This window comes from Suncus etruscus, chromosome 7 (assembly GCF_024139225.1).
Source record: "Suncus etruscus isolate mSunEtr1 chromosome 7, mSunEtr1.pri.cur, whole genome shotgun sequence".
Taxonomy (NCBI): Eukaryota; Metazoa; Chordata; class Mammalia; order Eulipotyphla; family Soricidae; genus Suncus; species Suncus etruscus.
The window spans coordinates 60,969,939-60,988,987 of NC_064854.1; the positions used below are offsets into that span (position 1 = coordinate 60,969,939).

The window sequence follows — 19,049 nt, forward strand, 5'->3', positions numbered from 1 at the left end:
CATCCTGACTGCAATATAGGATATGCAGATTCCAGGATCTTTAATACAGAAACATGATACCAACAACAGAGACTGTGTGAAAAATAAAAGTGTATTGGCACTACAGACAATGACCTGGATTGGACAAACTAGTTTGCCTGGAGCCTAGAGTTGGTTTTATGCCAGGAAACTTCAGGGGTAGGGTCTCCTTGTATTTAGGCCAAAGCTTTTCTGTTCCATGTCCCTCATATTTTGGTGGGCCTATGCAAATAATAATTGCCACTCTAACACCATTTTTACTGTGCTCTTTGACTCTAATCTTTAAGAGAAACAAACCACTTAAACTTTTGAGGTTAGTGCTCGCTTCGGCAGCACATATACTAAAATTGGAACGATACAGAGAAGATTAGCATGGCCCCTGCGCAAGGATGACACGCAAATTCGTGAAGCGTTCCATATATTTTTAAAAAAAAAAAAAAAGAAAAAAAAACTTTTGAGGTTAACTTAAACTAATATGCATGTACATGAAAATGTAAAAAAGTACTTTGCCTTCAATGTTTAAGGAGTTACATAAGTGTTATGTCTTTAGATTACTTTGTGTGCTGCTAAGAAATATTAAGTACTACAATCTGGGGACTTGAGGGACAAAGCAATTGTGCATAGGTTCTGTTTTATTTTTCTTAATGTTCTTTGGCTGAAAGTTCAAAGTTAAGATATCAGCAATAGGATTACTGAGAATTCTGTTTATGGGTGATTGTCCTTCCACTGAAACTTTACCTTGTCCTCTTTCTTTGCATCTTTGTTCTCATAATTAAAAATAAAAAATTAATAAAAAAAGGGAAAAAAAGATTTCCCCCCACTCATTGCACTTAAACATCATCCTTTTAGAATTTTAGTGGTCCATCTCAGACTGATTTTTGTATGGTGTTGTTAGCTCCAAATTTGAGATCCATCCCACAAAGACCACAGAGAGATGAACAGTATGGCAAGTGAAAGAGAGTAGTTTATTACCAGCATGCAGGGGTCACCCCTTGTCAGGCAATGACCCCTTACTGAGCTCTCAGACTCCTTTAATAGGGTTTCAGAGGCTTTAAACCATCACAGTAACCTTTAAGTTGATTGGTTATTGTCTAGGGTGTTTCCTTTTATGGCTAGATATCTAGAATGGTAGTTGTGCTTTATAGGGCCTCAGGGTCTGCATCAGCTGAAGTCGTAGAGGAGGGGGCTCAAGCACCCACTGGATGCCTGTGACCATGTTGCCCGAAGGCCCCTGGGTTTTGCTAGTTTATCTAGCTGTTTTGGTACGAGCCCTCGAAATTCCTGGAACTGGCTGTTCTGGCCTAGTCCCTTCTGCCACATATCTGAGGCCTGTCATGGCTGTCCTTATGTCTAAACAAAGCCAGGGTTACAGAAGCAGAATAAACAGTTAATTCTAAACTTCTAGCTTCTAAAAATGAGAAGTAGGGGCAAGATTGAAAAATAAAAAAGTGTCTTCTCAGCACTGACTGGACAGGTAGTCATTTCCTTCTGTGGGATTCAGTATATTTTATGTGTCAACTCCTGTGCATTTGTAAATAGGTATACATGTTAAATGCCATAATGCATATTAATATAAGAGGAAGACAGAGTCCTATTAAGTAGTTGTTAAGTTTTTAGTATATTGGTTAGTACTGATATCTCCAGATCAAAGTAATATGCTGTTTATATACACTTTTTTCAATCTTGGGGTTGGAGAGGTAAAAAGGAGATTAAGATGCTTAGTACAGACGTTAAGACACTTGCCTTGCATTTGGCCTAGATGCCGGTTCAATCCTTGGTAGCACCAGGAGTGACCCTTGAGCACAAAGCTAGGAGCAAGCTGAGCACCACCAGAATATCCCAACCACCCCATCCCAATCAATAAAGACAAAGAAGGAATATTTCAATCAAGGCAGAGTGAGAAGAACCCTGGCAGTGCCTCTAAAGAACCTCACGAAGTACAGAAAAGCTAGGGAGCTGGATAACTGATGACCTATTCAACTTTGGTTGAGAGTTGGGAGGATTCCTCCAAAGGTCCTGGTGTGAGACAGTCCCGGGGATGCTGGGATCATGGAATAGGCATGAGCTCACAGTGCTTGCCAGGAGCATTTCCATGAAGAATGGGCTGTAGGCTGTCTCTGGTTCTGACCTGACACCTATGGCTACAGAATTCTCTGTGGACGGGCAGAGTTCATGTTTAAATCTTAAATCCTCAGGCTCCACGGGAAGGCACAGGGGTAGTGAGAGCATGCCAGGGAGTGGACTTCTAGTCAGAGAAGGCCAATGGTCCTCTGTGGAAAAGCTTCTGGACCTTCTGGGTGTGATTCCCCTCATCTCCCCACATTTCCTCTCTCATCACTCCTCATCTTTCCATAATCCCCTCATAACACCTCACATCTCCCCCCTCATCTCCTCTCATTTCCCCATATCTTCCCACTTTCCCCACCTGCAAGCCTCTCTACTCTTCTCTTGCAGCTGAGATGATCCTCCATGTGGCTGTTTGGGCACTCAGTTGAAATCATTCATTGAGCAACCCCCAGTGTTTGAACACCCCATTGTGGGGAGGGATTATCTCTGCCAGGCAGGTGCCCTTCAGGTGCCGAGGGAAGCGGGTACCTCTCTTTTGGGTCAGAACCTCAGACACAGCATGCATTGCTGGGGCCGCTTGTGGAGAAAGCACCCCAGAAAGTGGTGCTGGCATGACCACCCATGTGCACTATGGAGCCATGTCTGGGAAAAAGTGGCTTGGCCTGAGGCCCATGAGCTACCTGCCCTGGTGTTTCCCAGGTCTGCTGGCCAAAATGCCCCATTTTCCTGACCTCTCAACATCTTCCTTCCAGGACACAGGTAAGGAAAGGCCCATGGGGACAGGATGGCTTTATCCTGAAACTGGATGAGGTGAGGGTGCCCCCTTTCCTGCATTCAGACCTCATGCACACATCACTTCATTGGTCCTTATGGGCACACACACAGGGTCCCAGATTCTTGCGGACTTCCCCCATTCCCACCTCCACACAGTCACCTCAAATCCACCACCAGTGTTAGTATGTAAATCCCAACTCGTTTTTAAGGGTTATTTCCACGCAAGTGAAATCTATCAAGGAAGGAGGGTTATTTTTACAGCCACAGCAGCCATGGCTGGTCACCATGGCAACCAGCCCGGCAGCGGAAGGCAATAAAGCGTCCCGTGTTACGTGTTACCGTAAACACAAGGGGGAGACACTGGAAATGGGGGAAAGGCCATTAACCCATTATCGTGCATGGGGGGATGAAGCATATGGAGTACCCGCCCCTTTCATAGACTGGGCTCCCGAAGTAGGCTAGCCCCCCCCCAACTCCCGAAACCCCCCTCCGAGAACCCCTGGAAGGGCTAACGCAGGTGCTCTCTCCAATGAGAAAAGCCACACATGTTCCACTCGGGCCAGCCCGAACTTTGTCATTCTGTTCTTCATAGCTTCACGCAGGCTGTGGGGGCTCAGGGACAAGATGGAGGAGTAGGTAACCACCCCTCAGGAGGCCATGGGGATGCAGAGCTGGGCAGGTGGAGAGTTGTGGAGTGCAGAAGAAGTATTCGTGGGCACTGTCTGCCTATTCATCCGTCCATTGGGCAGGGCCTTGTGGAGGCAAGAGGGGCCTTATGGCGGCCTGATCTGGAGCATGCAGCTGGCTGGGTCTGGCCTTTGATTCTGGCCCAAGAGCAGTCCCAGCTCTAGAGCCCTGAGTCTCCTTAGGAATCAGGGCGCAGAACCTGGGGCATGACGATCCCCCCTGTGGGGCCCTCTCCCAGCTCCAATTCATCTTCATCGCACACCAGCCGCTCTGCCCTTGGCCCCTGGTGGGTTTTGGGCCCATGGGTGTCACTCTATGATAAAGTGTCATGTGGTCTTTGACAAGTAGGTGGGGCAAAGCACAAACTCTGCACCTGGCTCTACCCCCACCCTCACCCTCTGTCAGGGTTCTGGACCCCCTAGCACTTGATGACCCATCCCCTCATGTCCCCATCTTCCCAGCAGGCTGGGCTCTCTACTGCTGCCATGAGATGAGAGATGCCTGGGAAATGGGATGTGGTCATGCATAAGAGTGGGAAAACAGGTGCAAAGGTCACCCCATTGTACTCCTCTCCCCAAGACCATTGTGGAGTTCAGGGTCTTTTGGGCCTAGGTGAGACAGGGACAGGGTAGTGGTGGTAGGGACCTAGGCTCATCCTTACACATGGACCTCAGGGGAGCTATGTGGTCCCCGTGAGAGCCAGGCCACAGTAGACAGAACTTGGATTCACATGCGCTGTTGCTGTCTGGCTGCCTCTGCCCATGAACCACCCCAACCCCCACCTGCAGCAGGCCTGTGTTCTCCTTAATGGCTGTGTCCCCAAGACTCCCACTGCCACCAGTGCCAGAATGATTTCTTGTAAGGGCCTGATTGCTTTCCCGGACAGGACATTATACGGGGTTGGGGGCACGGGCAGGGAGTGGTGAGGATAGAAGGTGGATTTCTCCCTTAAGCTATTAACAGGAGCTGTGAGTGCCCACATCCAGTGTCCTACAGCAGATGGGGGTGGGTACTTGAGGCCTCACCCCGAAAGCCTGCAGCTTGCAAGCAGGGTGAGTTAATGTGGGGCTCAGCACAGCTCTGGGCTGAGACCCTCCTGCACTAAGGAGGGAGAGTGGCAGTGGGTGAGGGTAGTGAGGGCTGCCCGAGCCCAGGGGTAGACCTGGTAGTCCCCATCTTTGCATCAGGGAAAAGGAAAGAAGCCAGAGCTGAAGGAAGCAGAGTTGTGTGTTGGGGAGGGAAAAGCTGCAGTGGTGACAGAGAGAGACCCGGTTTACCTCTGTGCCCTGTAATTCTGTTCCCTAAACTTGAGCCACAGACATTTCCAACTGCCCTCCCACTTCTCCTGTTTTCTCTCTTTCTGCCATACCACCCCACTCCCACCATGAGGGGGGCTTCTGCATTCCTTGGCTCACAGCTGAGCAAGGAGGCCTCCTGAGTGGGGGACTTCTGGAAGGGGTCCTGCCCGTGTCACCCCCAAACCCAGGATTCCCCAAGACTTGATCACAGAGCAAGTCCCCAAAAGAACCAAAGTGAAGAGCAGACAGCCCGCTGAGGGACCCTTGGGGGCCAGGGCCGTGGCTCAGAAGTGTCCACCCAGAAGTCAATGCTCCTTATGGAGGTACCTTGCTGCAGTCTGGTGTGTGTGTGTGGGGGGGGACTGGTCTCTGCAGCCACAGCCACTCAAAGCCTGGAGGAAGCACTGTACTTGGGAAGGTGGCTGAGTCATGACATGTGGGAGTGGCCAGCCAGAACCAGGACCACTGACTTCCCAACCGCATTTAGCTGTGGCCAGGGTGGGGTGTACAGAAAATCTCCTAAAGGAAGGGGGTGCAGGGGCTCCTGATGCAGGTATCAGTGCCAACTAGGCACTGCTTTGTGCATCCGATATTCATGAGGTACAAGGCCATGGCACAGCAGAAATGGACAAATCTGGGAGACTGAACTTGCACTGGAAGGGAAGGCAGGAGAGGAAATGTCTTCTGGTCCCCATCTCCCTCCCAAATGCCTGGGACTCCTGCACAGAGAAATTTTCATTGCATGGAACTGACCCAGCTGGGTGACCTCATGACCCCTTTCTAGAAGCCCAATGTTTCCCTGCTGCCATCAGCACCCGGATATCTACACTAACTCCCACACCAGCCATGATCAGCTGATTTATTCCCACTTACTCTTGTTCACTCCCAGTTTCATTCCTATTTGTCGTTGGAATGAGGGGGGGAGGGTTTGGAGAGCAGGTGGGGAGAAAACAAGAGTCTGCCCCCTCGTCCCAGAGGAAATGTGGAAATACCCTGACGCACCACAGGAAGGCGAGCATTCATAGCTTGATTTATCATGTATTGTTGGGTATTGTTGGGTATCTGGAAAGTTCCACATCCTCCACCTCACCGGGCTATTTCTGTGCCACTACTGCCACCCCTGACCCAGGAGTGACTTGTGAGGTGCTGGAACCCAAAATAGGTGTCTGGGTTCCCTGTGATCCTCAGGATGGGCTCCACCTGCCTTGGGTCAGCTCTGATGTAGGAGATAGAAAAGGGTTATTTGGCACAGATCCCTCTGCCCAGCTGTTCTTTTCCACAGAACAGGTAGAGGCTGCATGTGAGACTTGGGGTGTCCTTGTCACCCACCCCTGGCTCCCAGAGTCGGCCCACTATCTGCTCCCCACCCCAGCTTTGTGACCAGCCTGTTCCTGTAGCCTGTTTCATTGCCCACACGTCCATGTGATTCCTCCCTGACCCGGTCTCTGGTCTTCCTGTGTTTTAGGGGTGATCATGGAATGGTTCTCGTGGCCTCTCTGGGACTAACTGGAAACTCCTGTGGCTCCCAGCCACTCTCAGGCAGGTCTACAATGGCGACCTGGCCCTCCTTCCTTTGCCAAATGCGTCCCTCTCTCAGCTTATTGGATGGCCATGTGACAAGACACGATGGCTGGCTAGGACTTTCTCTTGGGCCTGAACTGGGCCATGGGATCTCCTATGCCTCAGTTTCCTGGTACACATGCTCATATGGATTGTAAGATTGAGCTGGGAGCACCACGTGGCCTTCAGGGAGAGAGAGGATTTAGGGGATGACAATGATACCCTGGCCTATATTCATGTGCAAGTGGGCATTGAAAATTCTCTTTGCCAAGGCTGGCCTGGTCAAATCCTCCCTCCCAGGGTTCCATCTCACCTGACATGGAAGAATTGGAACCGGGATACATTGCTCAGTGCTAGTGTCTGTCTATTGCTGGAGTAGTCTCCATAACAACCTGGAAACTAAATTATATACCCCAAAACAAGGATCAAGAGGAAGAGGACGATGGAGTACAGGGACTGCCATGTAGACTCCCTTAAGAACAGATTATTGAGGACCAGGAAGTCATGCAATTTGCTTCAATGTGATGGAACTGGATGATATCATGCTAAATGAAGTAAGCCAGAAGAAGGATAAACACAGATGACCTCACTTATACGTATTTAGAACAATTGCATGAAGAAACATGATAGTTTAAACGGGGGTTGCTGAGAATACCCTTGGCCCCAGGACAGTGAGAAGGAAGAAAATGAGTGGAGGATGAAAAAACAGATGTAAAATAATGAGTAACAGGGACCAAGGGGTCTGGTTGGGTTTAAGAAAGGACAGAACTGGGGCTGGAATATAGCACTGCGGCAGGTTGCTTACCTTGCACACGGCTGAACTAGGGCAGACCTCGGTTCGATCCCCGGCATCCCATATGGTCCCCCAAAGCCAGGGGCAATTTCTGGCCCCCAAAAAAAACAAACAAAAGACAAACAAAAATAAAAAACAAAAAGAATTTAAAAGAAAGGACAGAACTAAATACCCAAGCCAGAGTCAACAACAATAAAATCATGAAATCCAAACTTTAACAACCAAATTTTAAAATGTGCCTGTTATGCTGGCAGGCTGGAGTGGGGGGTGGTGTCATGGGGTGGTCTCTGGGGATACTGGTGGAGGGAGGTTGACACTGATGGTGGAATTGGTGCTAAAACATTGTATTCTGAAACCCAGCTATGAAGAACTTCGTAAATCATAATGATTTAAATAAATTTTAAAAGAAAGTAAAAATGAGGAATACTATTGGACAAGGAGCTATTGAGTGTCTGGGCTTCCTGGATAATTTGTTTGTTTGTTTATTTGTTTTTGGGATCACACCAGACAGCACTCAGGGGTTACTCCTGGCTCTATGCTCAGAAATCACTCCTGGTAGGCTCGGGGGACCATATGGAATGCCAGGATTCGAACCACAGTCCTTTTGCACGCAAGGCAAATGCCTACCTCCATGCTATCTCTGTTCCAAGGTGCTAGGCTATTTCTAATCTTCATTCAAACACCCAGATTTTCAGGGATATCTAAGGTCAGGGTGATTAGAGAGTCTGCTGAGCTATACTGCCCGGCAGCTCTGGGGTCCAGAAGCTGCTGGAGGCTGGGACCTGCTTACTCGAGCACCTACACCTCTAGATGGGGGCAGACATGGAGAAGCAGCAGGTTGAGTGGCCAGCGCTCATTGTGACGTCGGGCGAATCTCAAGCTCTTCAAGCACCACTACTACTACTGCAAGGTTCATGCCATGGTCCAGTTTCTTGGTCATTCTTTTCTCTACCTCCATTTCCTCCTTCCCTCTCCTCGCCCTGCAATCTCTGGGCAGGGTGTGAAGAGTGTGCAAATAATCGAGCTCTCCACACAATTCCCACCACTTCCAATGTGATCTTAAACCATTGCTTTTTTCTTCGTTGTTTTTTTTTTTTCCTCCTGTTTGGATTTTGGTTTCTTGGGTTATACCTGACAGTGTGCTCAGGGCTGACTCCTGGTTCTTCACTAAGGGATCGCTCTTGATGAGGCACAGTGGATCCTATGGGATGCTGGGGATGAAACCCAGGTTGCCTGCATAGAAGGCCAGCACCTTCCCCTCTGTCTTCCCATTTCAACCTTAACCTCATAAATGAGAACTTTGCCTGAGTGTCAGATGAGCCATATACCCCATTGTGTGAATGTCCCATGAGATAGAGACAGCATCCACCCACCCCAGATGCCCGATGTATGTTCATATTCTTCACACATAGATGATGATTGAAGGGCATTGCCAGTCCGGCTAGTTCTGTCAGGTTCTATGGGAACTCACTTAGCATTTTGAGGAACTACCAAACTTTTTTCCAAAGTGCTAACATCTTTTGGTATTACCAGCAGCAATATAAGATGCAAAAGTGAGTGTTCACCCTTAGCCAACTTTCTTCTGTCATTCCCGTCATCTCATAAGAAGTGAAGGGTCAGTTGTGGTGACTGACCCTCTCTTTCTTTCTCTCTCTCCCCCCTCTCTCCTTCCCTTCTCTCTCTCTCTCTCTCTTTCTCTCTCTCTCTCTCCTTCTCATGACTCATAAAGATGCAGATCCTTTTATGTGTTCATTGGCTGTTGGCATCTCTTCCTCTAGATGAACTTTTTTTGTTTTTTGTTCTTTTGTTTTGTTTTGTTTTTTTTTGGGGGGGTCATACCTGGCAGAGCTCAGGGGTTATTCCTGGCTCTATGCTCAGAAATCACCCTGGACAGGCTCAAGGGACCAAATGATGGATGCCGGGATTCGAACCACCGTCCTTCTGCATAAAAGTAAACGCCTTACCACTGTGCTATCTCTCCGGCCCCTACATGAATGTTTATCTGGACCTTCATCTCTCTGTCACTGGCTTGTTTTCCCTCCTAATGTTGACTTGCTCTAAGTGCTCCTGATGGATTCTGGGGCAAGTTCATGGCCATATAAGTGGCCTGCAAGCATCTCCTTCCATCCCTGGGCCACTTCTCTTCTGCTCAGAGATGCCCTTCCTATACATAAGCCCTTTGTTCCTCTCGTAGAAATTCAACTTTCTCATTTGATCCAGTTTTGGTCACTGGTCCTGGTCTGCCCTGTACTCTTGGCCAGAGAGGGTCTAGTGGCCCTTCTTTGTGTTGGGTTTGTCCAACTTACCTCCTTTCTTTTTCCCTAGTCAGATGTGCACCCGAGTCTCTGGTGTGTGGCCCACTGTTGGATTAACTGGGTCCTACCCTACTCAGTATATGTTCTCCACCTCCGGGTGTGATCTAGTGTTGAATTGCCGGGTTCCACCTTACTCAGTATTTGTTCTCTGCCCTAAGGTGTGGTCTGGTTCTTGCTAATGAAAATTCTGGGTCTCAGGAAAGCTTTTGTATTCTCCAGTTTTCCAACACTGAGCTACTTGCCTCTTAGGAGTGGAAGGCTTGTGTGTTGGAGTTCCTGAACCCAATTTTACTTTCTTTACCTGTGTAAATTACTTCCTGCATCAGCATTTGCTTTCAGACCCATGTCTCTTTAGGTCCAGGTTTTGGAGCCTGAGGTTTCCATCACAGCCCACTGTGTGCAATGATACAGGCACCCACAAGGAAGTGTCCCCACCTTTCCACCGTGCTCTAGGCAGTGCCTTTCCTGTAAGAATTCCCTGTGCTGCCAATTTTGCCATGATCCCACTGAGCTGCATCATCACCTTGCCTGCCATGTTCACCTTTTCCTTGGTGTTGATCAGTGTGCCACACCATGACCATACCTTATGCACATGTGTGTTCATGTGCATGGGTGTTCTTGTGTGTGTGAGGCTGTGTCCATGTGTGTGCATGTGTGTATAATGCTTGCAAATGCATACATGTGTGTTTGTATGTACATGTGTATGTGTTTGCACATATGTGTGCTAGTTCATCTGCTTTGACAGGGGTGGGATTCTTTCTCCACCCATCTTGAAGTTGAGTAACTTCTCTTCTTCTTTGTTACTGACGGACCACACTGGCCTTTATGTTGGTTCATTCCTGTGTCTTTGATCTCCAGGCCATCGCTTTATATATCCAGCAGATGGGAGTATCTTACATTTCCATTTGTTCTGTGGCACCTTCAGAAATACCAAGTGTGCCAAGACCAAGTCCCCACTTCTTTGCCAAGGCTGTAGCTCAAATAGTTGGCTTCTCTCTGTTTTGTGTTTTGTTTGTTTTGTCTTACTTTCCCAAGTTCAGGGCTTTGGTGCTCTTTTAAGCAAGTCTATACCGATCCTGAATCAGTGTAATGTGATTTTCCAGTAATTTAATGCACACACATAAAGGGCCATGGCTGAATGAAGATAGATGGATGACAGGTAGGTCGATAGATTAATAGACTGATCACTCTTGACTTCAGCCACACCCCCTAAAACACCTGCTGCTCATTCCCTGTTTAAATTTTTTGGTCCTTATACATCTTCTTAGAATGAGATCATCTTCTTTATGATCCAGGTATGAGAAATATGTCTATTGTTCCATAATTTTAAATGCATCTTCTACTCACTCTTGATTAATGCTTGTTTAAAGCATTTGCCTTGGAAAAATAGTTGATATGACATTCTTTTTTTTTTTTTTTTTTTTTTTTTTGCTTATCAGTAAGAGGCGGAACTCCCAGTCCACCCAGTCCCCAGTTGTGCTGAGTTCTGGTAATAAGGCAGGGAGGTGTCTACACCCTTCAAGATGCCAGAATACTGGTTCCTGGGGCAGAATGGTGTGGCCTTGTCTCAGAAACTCCATCTTTCCTGTCCATTTTTTGGCCGCTGTGACCAAAAGGAACCCCGAGTCATCCCAGAGAGGACACACATTATAGTTCAGGGGCTGTGCCCTGAGAAAGGAAATTTTCCAGGGTGCTTCTCTGAGTTTATTTAGCCCCATGTAGACTGTCAGGAGGTCATCCAGGCAGAATCACCCATGTCCCTCTGCCCCTAGCTGTTCATGGTACTGCTGGCTATTCCTTCATCTCCGACCCTACACTGGGAGCCTGGAGGTGGGAGCTGGGAGCTAGGAGACAGGATCCCAGAGGTGGGAGCGGGGAACTGGCCACCCCAGGCAGCAGCCCGTACTGTTCCGGCTGCTCCTGGTGGAGGATCAACAGTAGCATCATGTCACCTCCAGGGCCATAAATTTGCAATGTGATGAGACACAACCAGATGTTGCGGATGTGAGTGGACTCGGGAAGCAGCATGTGTCCCCACACACACATACCCCAGCTCTGTCCTGCTCTCAGTTCGGGGTGCCCCAACTCACACATGTCTTCAAGCTGCTTCTCTCCGGATCTGAAACTAGGATGACATCAGCATTCACCTGGGAACAGGTGAACTCCCAGCTCCCATGCCTGGACACTTGTGTTTTGTGAAGGGCTGCAACAGGCCTGTTCTCTGGAACTGATGCAGCATTACTCCCAAGATACAAGGATTGACTTTTTGGTTGGTTTTGGTTTTGTTTCTTGGTGGTTCTAAGACCTTACTCCTGGTAAGGGATCACTTACTCCTTTGTTTTGGGATCACTCCTGTGAGTACTCAGGGACATACGGATGTCAGGACTGAAGCCAGATTAGTAGTGTACAAGGCTAGTACCTTACCTGCTATGCTATCTCTAGCTCTTCAGCTCCATCAATTGTATTTTGGAGGTCTGGGAATGCTCTGTGTATATGTGTGAAAGAGAGAGAAAGAGTGTATGTGAGTGTATGTGTGTACATATGTGTTTTATATGTATTTATGATACATGTACACATTGTTCCCTGGTTTGGTCTATGGCCCCAATATTCATAATCATAAATGAGCAGAATATGGTGATAATATCACACGTGCATGTATGACCTATTTGTAGGTAGGTCCTGGGAACTTGGGCTAATTTGGCAAGAGTGGGCCTGGCTTAGATGACTCTCCAGAGCTCACAAGCCAGAGGACCCTGGGGTTTGGGAATCACACGGGAATCATGTCCACATGGAAGAAGCAGGATTAGCCAAGCTCCTGAGAGGCTGGAACTGCCTGATCCAGGGCCCTCCCTAGACATGGCCTGCCCTGCACATAGAGTGAACCGATGGCACCCCTAGTGGACTGCCTTGGGCTCCCCTGACATCGGGCACTCTAAAGGGCTCAATAAAGTGTTTCTAACACATAGAATGAGTCTGTAAGTGAAAGACACAGTCACACACACACCCCAGGGGCTCTGTCCTGAATTCCCTGAAGTTTAGAGAGCTCAGAGGTGAGTCTAGAACACAGTCCTGGCATTTCTGCCAAAACGGAGGAGGTGTCTTTTCATCTGGAGCTGTGAGATGAACAGTGCCCCCAAAAGGGTATTTATTACCTCCCCTTGGGTGTGATGTCCAAAGGCAGATTTGAGTGTGGGGAGCACCATGGATCCCTGTGGAGCTGCTACCTCGACACTCACCTCCCAGCCCAAACCCAGGGCCAATTCCCAACAGGAGCATTGGGGATTCCAATGGGAAGACCCCACGACTCCTGGGGCCCTGGCAGGCAGGCGCTTGTGGGTTTGGGTTAAAAGGGGTTAACAGCCCTGCACTGTAACACATGATCGGTCTTTATGAGGTGGGAGCTCTTGTCTGTCTGAGGCCTACAGATGATGCTAAAGAGCCGATAATGACAGCGATTCAGAGCAATCTAATTATGCAAACGGGAGGCTAAACAATTTCATCATCCTTAAATTAGATTGTCCTAATGAGATAAAGACACCAATTAATCCTGAATTAATTTCAATAGCCTATTTCAGGCAAACACTTTAATATGCAAATGTAAATGAGAAACAAAGCCCACAGTCGAATGCCAGGGTTCAGGACCTTCCTGCAGCTGCGTCTGATGGGCCTGCAGGCAGAGAGACACAGCAGCAAGAGGGGGGCTTGGTCCCGAACCGTACGGCCCTCCTGAGACCTGCGGCCCAGACTCTGCCATGGTTTAGAGGGAGCACTGAGCACCAGCACCTTCATATGAGCAAAGCGCAGGCTGGACTCTACTGGGCACAAGTAGCTGTGAAATGTGGGTCAGAGAGCCTGTGAGAGAATGTGTGTGCATGTATATACATGGGCAAGTGTGTCCCAGTGTGCATGGATGGGCAAGTGTATTCACATGTACATGGGCAAGTCTGTCATTGTGTCCATGGGTGAGTCTGGGCCAGAGTTTCCATGTGTGCATGAATGAGCATGTTTCTGTATGCTTGGGCGATGGTGTCAGTGTGTGCATGGGTGAGTCTGCACATGTGTTTATGGGTGAGTATGTCCATATGTACATAGGTGAAGGTGTCAGTGTGTACATGGGCCACGTGGGCAAATATGGCCACGTGTATGAGTGAATGTGTCTCTGAGTACATGGGCAAGATGTCTGTGTGCATGGGCCAGGGTGTCTATGTGTATGTGGGCCAGGGTGTCTGTGTGCATGGGTGAGTATGTGCATTCATCCATGTTTCTGTGTGCATGCAAATATGTGTCCAAGTTAGTGAGCACAGTGATGCCCATCTGCACACACCTGACAGTGCATTAGTCTGGGTGTGACTCAGCATCACTAGCTTAATGCCCCTGCACTTGGCTTGGTGCATGTGTGTCCTGCGGGGCCGAGCTGGGAGGATGGGACTGACAACATTCTTGTAATTGGGTGTTTGTGCTGGGAACCAGGTGGTCAGCCACACACCTGGACAATGGGTCTCCCCTGGACCTCATGTTGCTTTTAATTAGTGGCCACTTAATCATTTTAAATCAGCCATTCCCAGCCCAGCTAATAGCTCTGAATAACAAATTTCCTCAATAAGACACAGGGACAGATTCCACATCTTAGGGGCGGCTGCCAGAGCCAGCGAGATGATGCTTGAAGTATGTGTGTGGGTGGGGGGGCGGTGGCTTTCCAAGGGGCTGATTCTTTTCCCAATTCCCACATTACCGACACCCACAGACTGGCCAGTGATCATCTCTGCTGTCTAGAGAGGAAAGTGATAGCTGATCTCAGGAGTGAATCCAGGGTGAAGCGCAGTGGGCGGGTGAGACCCTCCGAGGCTGTCGGCATGAAATTAAACTGTCTGGATCCAGTTAGAAACAGCGAAGCAAGAGTGATGACTGGACTCCTTGCTCCACACTATGGCCTCTCAGGGAGAGGGATGTGGGTTGGGGCCAGAGGCATGACACAGTGGGAAGGGCGCTGGCCTTGCACATGGCCAACCGCCATGATCCCGGCATCCCATAGCATGCCCCAAGCACCACCAGGAGTGATTCCTGAATGCACAGCTAGGAGCAACTCTGAGCACAGCCGGGGTGTGGTCCCAAAACAAATAAAAATGGTGACTGGGAACCAGGTGGTTCCCTGGACATTGAAAGGAAAAGAATGAGGCTGAGGTGGGGGCCAGAGCCAGAGGACAGTGGGGTGGGCTCTGGCCTTGCATTTGTCTGACCTGGGTTCTATCCTTGGCTTCTTTCTTGTAGGATCCCTGAGCTCTGCTAGGAGTGACTCCTAAGCACAGTCAGGAGTAAGTCCTGAGCACTGCTGGGCATGGGCTAAAAGCCAAAAGAAATAAAAAGAGAACAGAACTAGAAAGAAAATAAGAAGGCTAAAGCTGGTCATGTGAAATGCAGACACCCCTGCCTGTGGGGCCTTGGAAGCATTGCTCCTTGGGACCTAAATCTAGCTGAGTGCCTGGTGTCTGCAGGTACTCAACACACTGTGGCTAGATGGGGCCATGTGGGTCACTTGCAGGACTGTCCAAGAATTGTGTAGCCAGAGGGGAGAAGAGGACTGGGCAGCGGAGACAGGATGTTCGCTGGGAGCTGCCTTCTCCCTGCTGTTCCGGAGACTTGATTGTCTCCCTCTAGACCCCAGACATCCTGGTGCCATGTTGGAATGTTGTTGGCACAGTCAGACTCAGAGTGACTCTGAGCCACAGGGATAGCAGGCTAGGAGACCTTCCTGGAGGCAGAGGTACCAGGCCCACTCTTTCCCCAGACAGGCACAGATTTCATCTGAAGGGACGGCTTCCTCCACCACCTCCATCTTGGGGTATCAGGGATGAGAATTCTAGTATCTGCTCTTGGGATGGTCTGAGCCCAGTGGCAGAGGGGGAGAGGGGGGTGTCTGGCAGAGACTCATCACTCCAAGCTGCCGGGCCCATGGAGGGCTCCTCCATCCTGTCCTGCTTCCTGTGGCAGTATGGCCTGGGAGATAGGGGCCCATCTTGGCTTTGTTCCCACTTGGCAAAGCTCCTGTGGGGAGCTTGAGCAGCAGGACCAGGCTGGGTGGCCCTATCCAGCCCTGGAGGGCCAAAGGGAGAGTTCATCTGGGTTCCTCAGAGCAGCTAGTAGGGTGGGGCAGGAGTCCCAGGAAAGGGCAGGTCTGGGAGCCAACCTGGACTGGCTGAACTGTGACTGTCTCTGCAGTCTCTGCAGACTGGCTGCTGGGAACTGAGATACACAGAGACAGAAGACACTGAAGGAGCTGCTGTGGCCCTCAGGCTTCCTCTTCGGACCTGCCAAGGTCCCGGGACACTGCCAAGGGGGGCTGCGAAGTGAAGTGATGATAGAAGTGACGGTACACTGAGAGATGCAGGCATGGGGGACTCTGACCAGACCTAAGGGTGGCTGGACAAACACCCAGATCCCCCTAACTGCCCATCCACTGTGGCTGGCACCTGCATCTATACCAGGATTTGGGGTGCCATCCAAAACCCAGCCCAGGACACATGGGCCAGCACCCAAGTCCCATCACCAGACAAGCCCATCAGGCACTTCCTGGGGACACACACATCCCCCAGCTGTGCTTTATTACTCCAGCTCTGACTGTCCCATTTTGGAGACAAAGCCCTGCCCCCTTTAGCCACACCCCAGCTGGTCTCAGTGTACATAGGAGTCATGATTGGGGGTTCCCGGTAAGGATAGGCCTCAGAGGCAGCAAAGGGGGGGTGTGTGAGGCAGTGGAACATTGTGTGAGCCCCACCAAGGGTGCTGGAGTGGGGGCTGCTGGCTGGGAGAACAGTCAAATGCATTAACTGCTCTGCTGACCTGCTTACATGGGAGAAGATTCTGGGTGAAGGACACACATGGCCTGTGCAGGTATATGGGGAGGGTCATGGGGTGATCAGTCTCGAAGAGACCCCACCATCGGCAGGGGACCCTGCCTAGAGAGGTGTGGGTGGCCCCTCTCACTGGTCCCTCCCCCACATCCTAGAGTCTCACTCTGTGTCCAGGTCCTCAATTTTAACTCCATGCATCACACTAATTGCCAGGTGTGTCAGTTGGTAGAGTTGGCGGGAGAGGCTCCACCCACTCACAGCATCCTAGCACTGAGGCATCTTAGCATCTGTCGTGTCCCCTCCCAGTTGGGGGGACACATGGATGCCACATCTACATTGATTCAAACCAAGGGCAAGTCTGGCTCCTCTGAGCCCAGTGCTCCTTACAATCAGCACCCATTGGGGTGAATGCACAGGAAATCTGATGATGCTCTGGGGGGGGTGTGTGGAACAGAGCTGAGAGTGACCCAAGGAGTGGGTCACAGATCTGGTCACAGATCCAGGAGTGACCATGAGCACAGAACTTGGAGTAGCCCCTGAGCACTTACAGGAGTAAACCCAAGCACAGAGCTTTGAGAAACCTCTGAACACTACCAGGTGCTACCATGAGCACAGAGCCAAGAGTTCCCTTTGAGCACTTCTAGGAGTAATCCTTTAACCAAAATCCAATCAAATTGCACTTTTTATCTTCACTAAAAGGGGCAAAATACAATCTGTGCTCCAATTCTGCCCCTTTTTTTTTTCCTGTTGTTTTTGGTTTTGAGCCACATCCAGCGGTGCTCAGGGTTGATTCCTGGCTCTGCACTCAGGAATCACTCCTGGAAGGCTTGGGGGACCCTATGGGATGCTGAGGATTGAGCCCGGGTCAGCCACATGCAAGGCAAATGCCCTCCTGCTGTGCTATCGCTTTGGCCCCAAAATTGTCCTTATTTTTAAAGTTCCCCCGACTAGAAAAAAGTACCTGAACCCAAGGCGGATCTTGGTGCCCCATTTTCCAAAGCCGCCATGTGGGCTGGCCCTGGCCCCATCACTGCCCACAGGAGCTTATCTCAGTGTTGGCTACCAGAATTCCCTGTCGATGTCATTCTTCTGGGAACCTTCCGGGGCATCGTCTCACATAGACACTCTCCCAGCCCATTTAAACTAATGAGATTTTCAGAGCTGAAACCCCATTAACAAATGGAGGCATCCTTTATCTTACTGGAATAATAGGTGGAACATCTCGGACCGATGTATTAGAAATCCATTTATCATAGTTAGCATGTTCATCTCTGTGGATGATTCCAGTATCGTGCTTGGGGGGGGGGAGTAGATGGGGGAGAAACCCTCTGTCTGCCATAGAACACTCCAGAATGAGGGAGGTTCTCCCTAAGCTGGAAAGAGAGCACAATGGAAAGGGCATTTGCCTTGCATGTGGCCAGACTGGGATGGATCCCCAGCAACCCAGGGGGTCTCCTGAGCACTGTCAAGAGTGATTCCTATGCACAGAGCCAGGAGTCAGACATGAGTGCCACCAGATGTGGCAAAAAAAAAAAAAAAGGAAAAGAAAATTAAAAGTGTTTCAAGGAGGGAGAGAGAGATTCCCCCCCCCCCATATTGGGCCCACATTCTGGTGTGTTGAGGCTATGGCAGCCTTAAAGTACCTAACTGCCACTCAAACTACTCATTGTTCTCGTTTTCTTTCTATTTTTTTTTTGTGTTTTTTCGTTTTGTTTTGTTTTGGGAGGTCACACCTGGCAGTGCTCAGGGGTTACTCTTGGCTCTATGCTCAGAAATCGCTCCTGGCAGGCTCGGGGGACCACATGGGATGCTGGGATTTGAATCACTGACCTTCTACATGCAAGGCAAACGCCTTACCTCCATGCTATCTCTCCGGCCCCAATGTTCCCGTTTTCTGATCTGGAGTCTCATCCAAGGGAAGATAGGGGAGCAGATGGCTGGGAGCTGTCCTCCTGGCTGTGCTCAATGAGGAAGGGGAAGAGGCCGGTGGACAATGTGGAGTGAGGTGGGCACCAAGGGGCACTGTCTCTGGCATAGAGCCTGGGTGGCTCCGCCCCAATGGCATGGTACCTCAGGCTACGGAGCAAGTGTTGTTTCTGCGACCCTCAAAGGAGTCACCATGCACAGGTGGTGGTGACAGCAGACTCACTAAGTTCCTGGCCAGCTATTGGCCCCACAACCATGCCTGGTGCCTGTCCCCAGCCAGGTGGATGCCATTTACTCTGTGCCCCTTGAGACTTTTGCTTCTGTGGGACCCAGGGGCATAAAGGTGGTCAGGAATGCTGCCCCACCACCTCTCCTGGATTTGTGGGTCTCCACGTGGGGTGTGGGGTGGCACCAGAGTCCTCCTGCCTTCTGCAACCTTAGACCGGGTCCTGGGCGAGGGGCCCAACTTGTACTATCCAGGGAGGGATTTGTGTCCTCCATCCAGCCCATGTCCAGCTCATGAAACATTGGGAGCTGAGAAGCCTGAAAGGGGACCTGAGCCCTTGGCCACTCTGGGTGGAGACACTTCTGGCACCAGTGATGGCCCATGAGGAGCAGAAGATTCCCCACTCCCTCTCTCTCTCTCTTCTCTCCCTCTCTCCTTCTACTTCTCTCTCCCTCTCTCCTCTTTCCTTCCCTTTTCTTCCTCTCTCTCCCTCTGCCTTTCCCTCTCTCCTTTCTACCTCTCTCTTTCCCCTCTCTC

At 50.0% G+C, this 19,049-nt stretch overlaps 1 non-coding gene across 1 annotated transcript; it reads left to right on the forward strand.

The window, feature by feature from the left end:
* Positions 1–335: 335 nt before the first annotated feature.
* On the forward strand, positions 336–442 carry LOC126014998 (U6 spliceosomal RNA). The gene has a single exon (XR_007497909.1). It is a non-coding gene; the product is annotated as a U6 spliceosomal RNA (small nuclear RNA).
* The last annotated feature ends 18,607 nt before the right edge of the window (positions 443–19,049 follow it).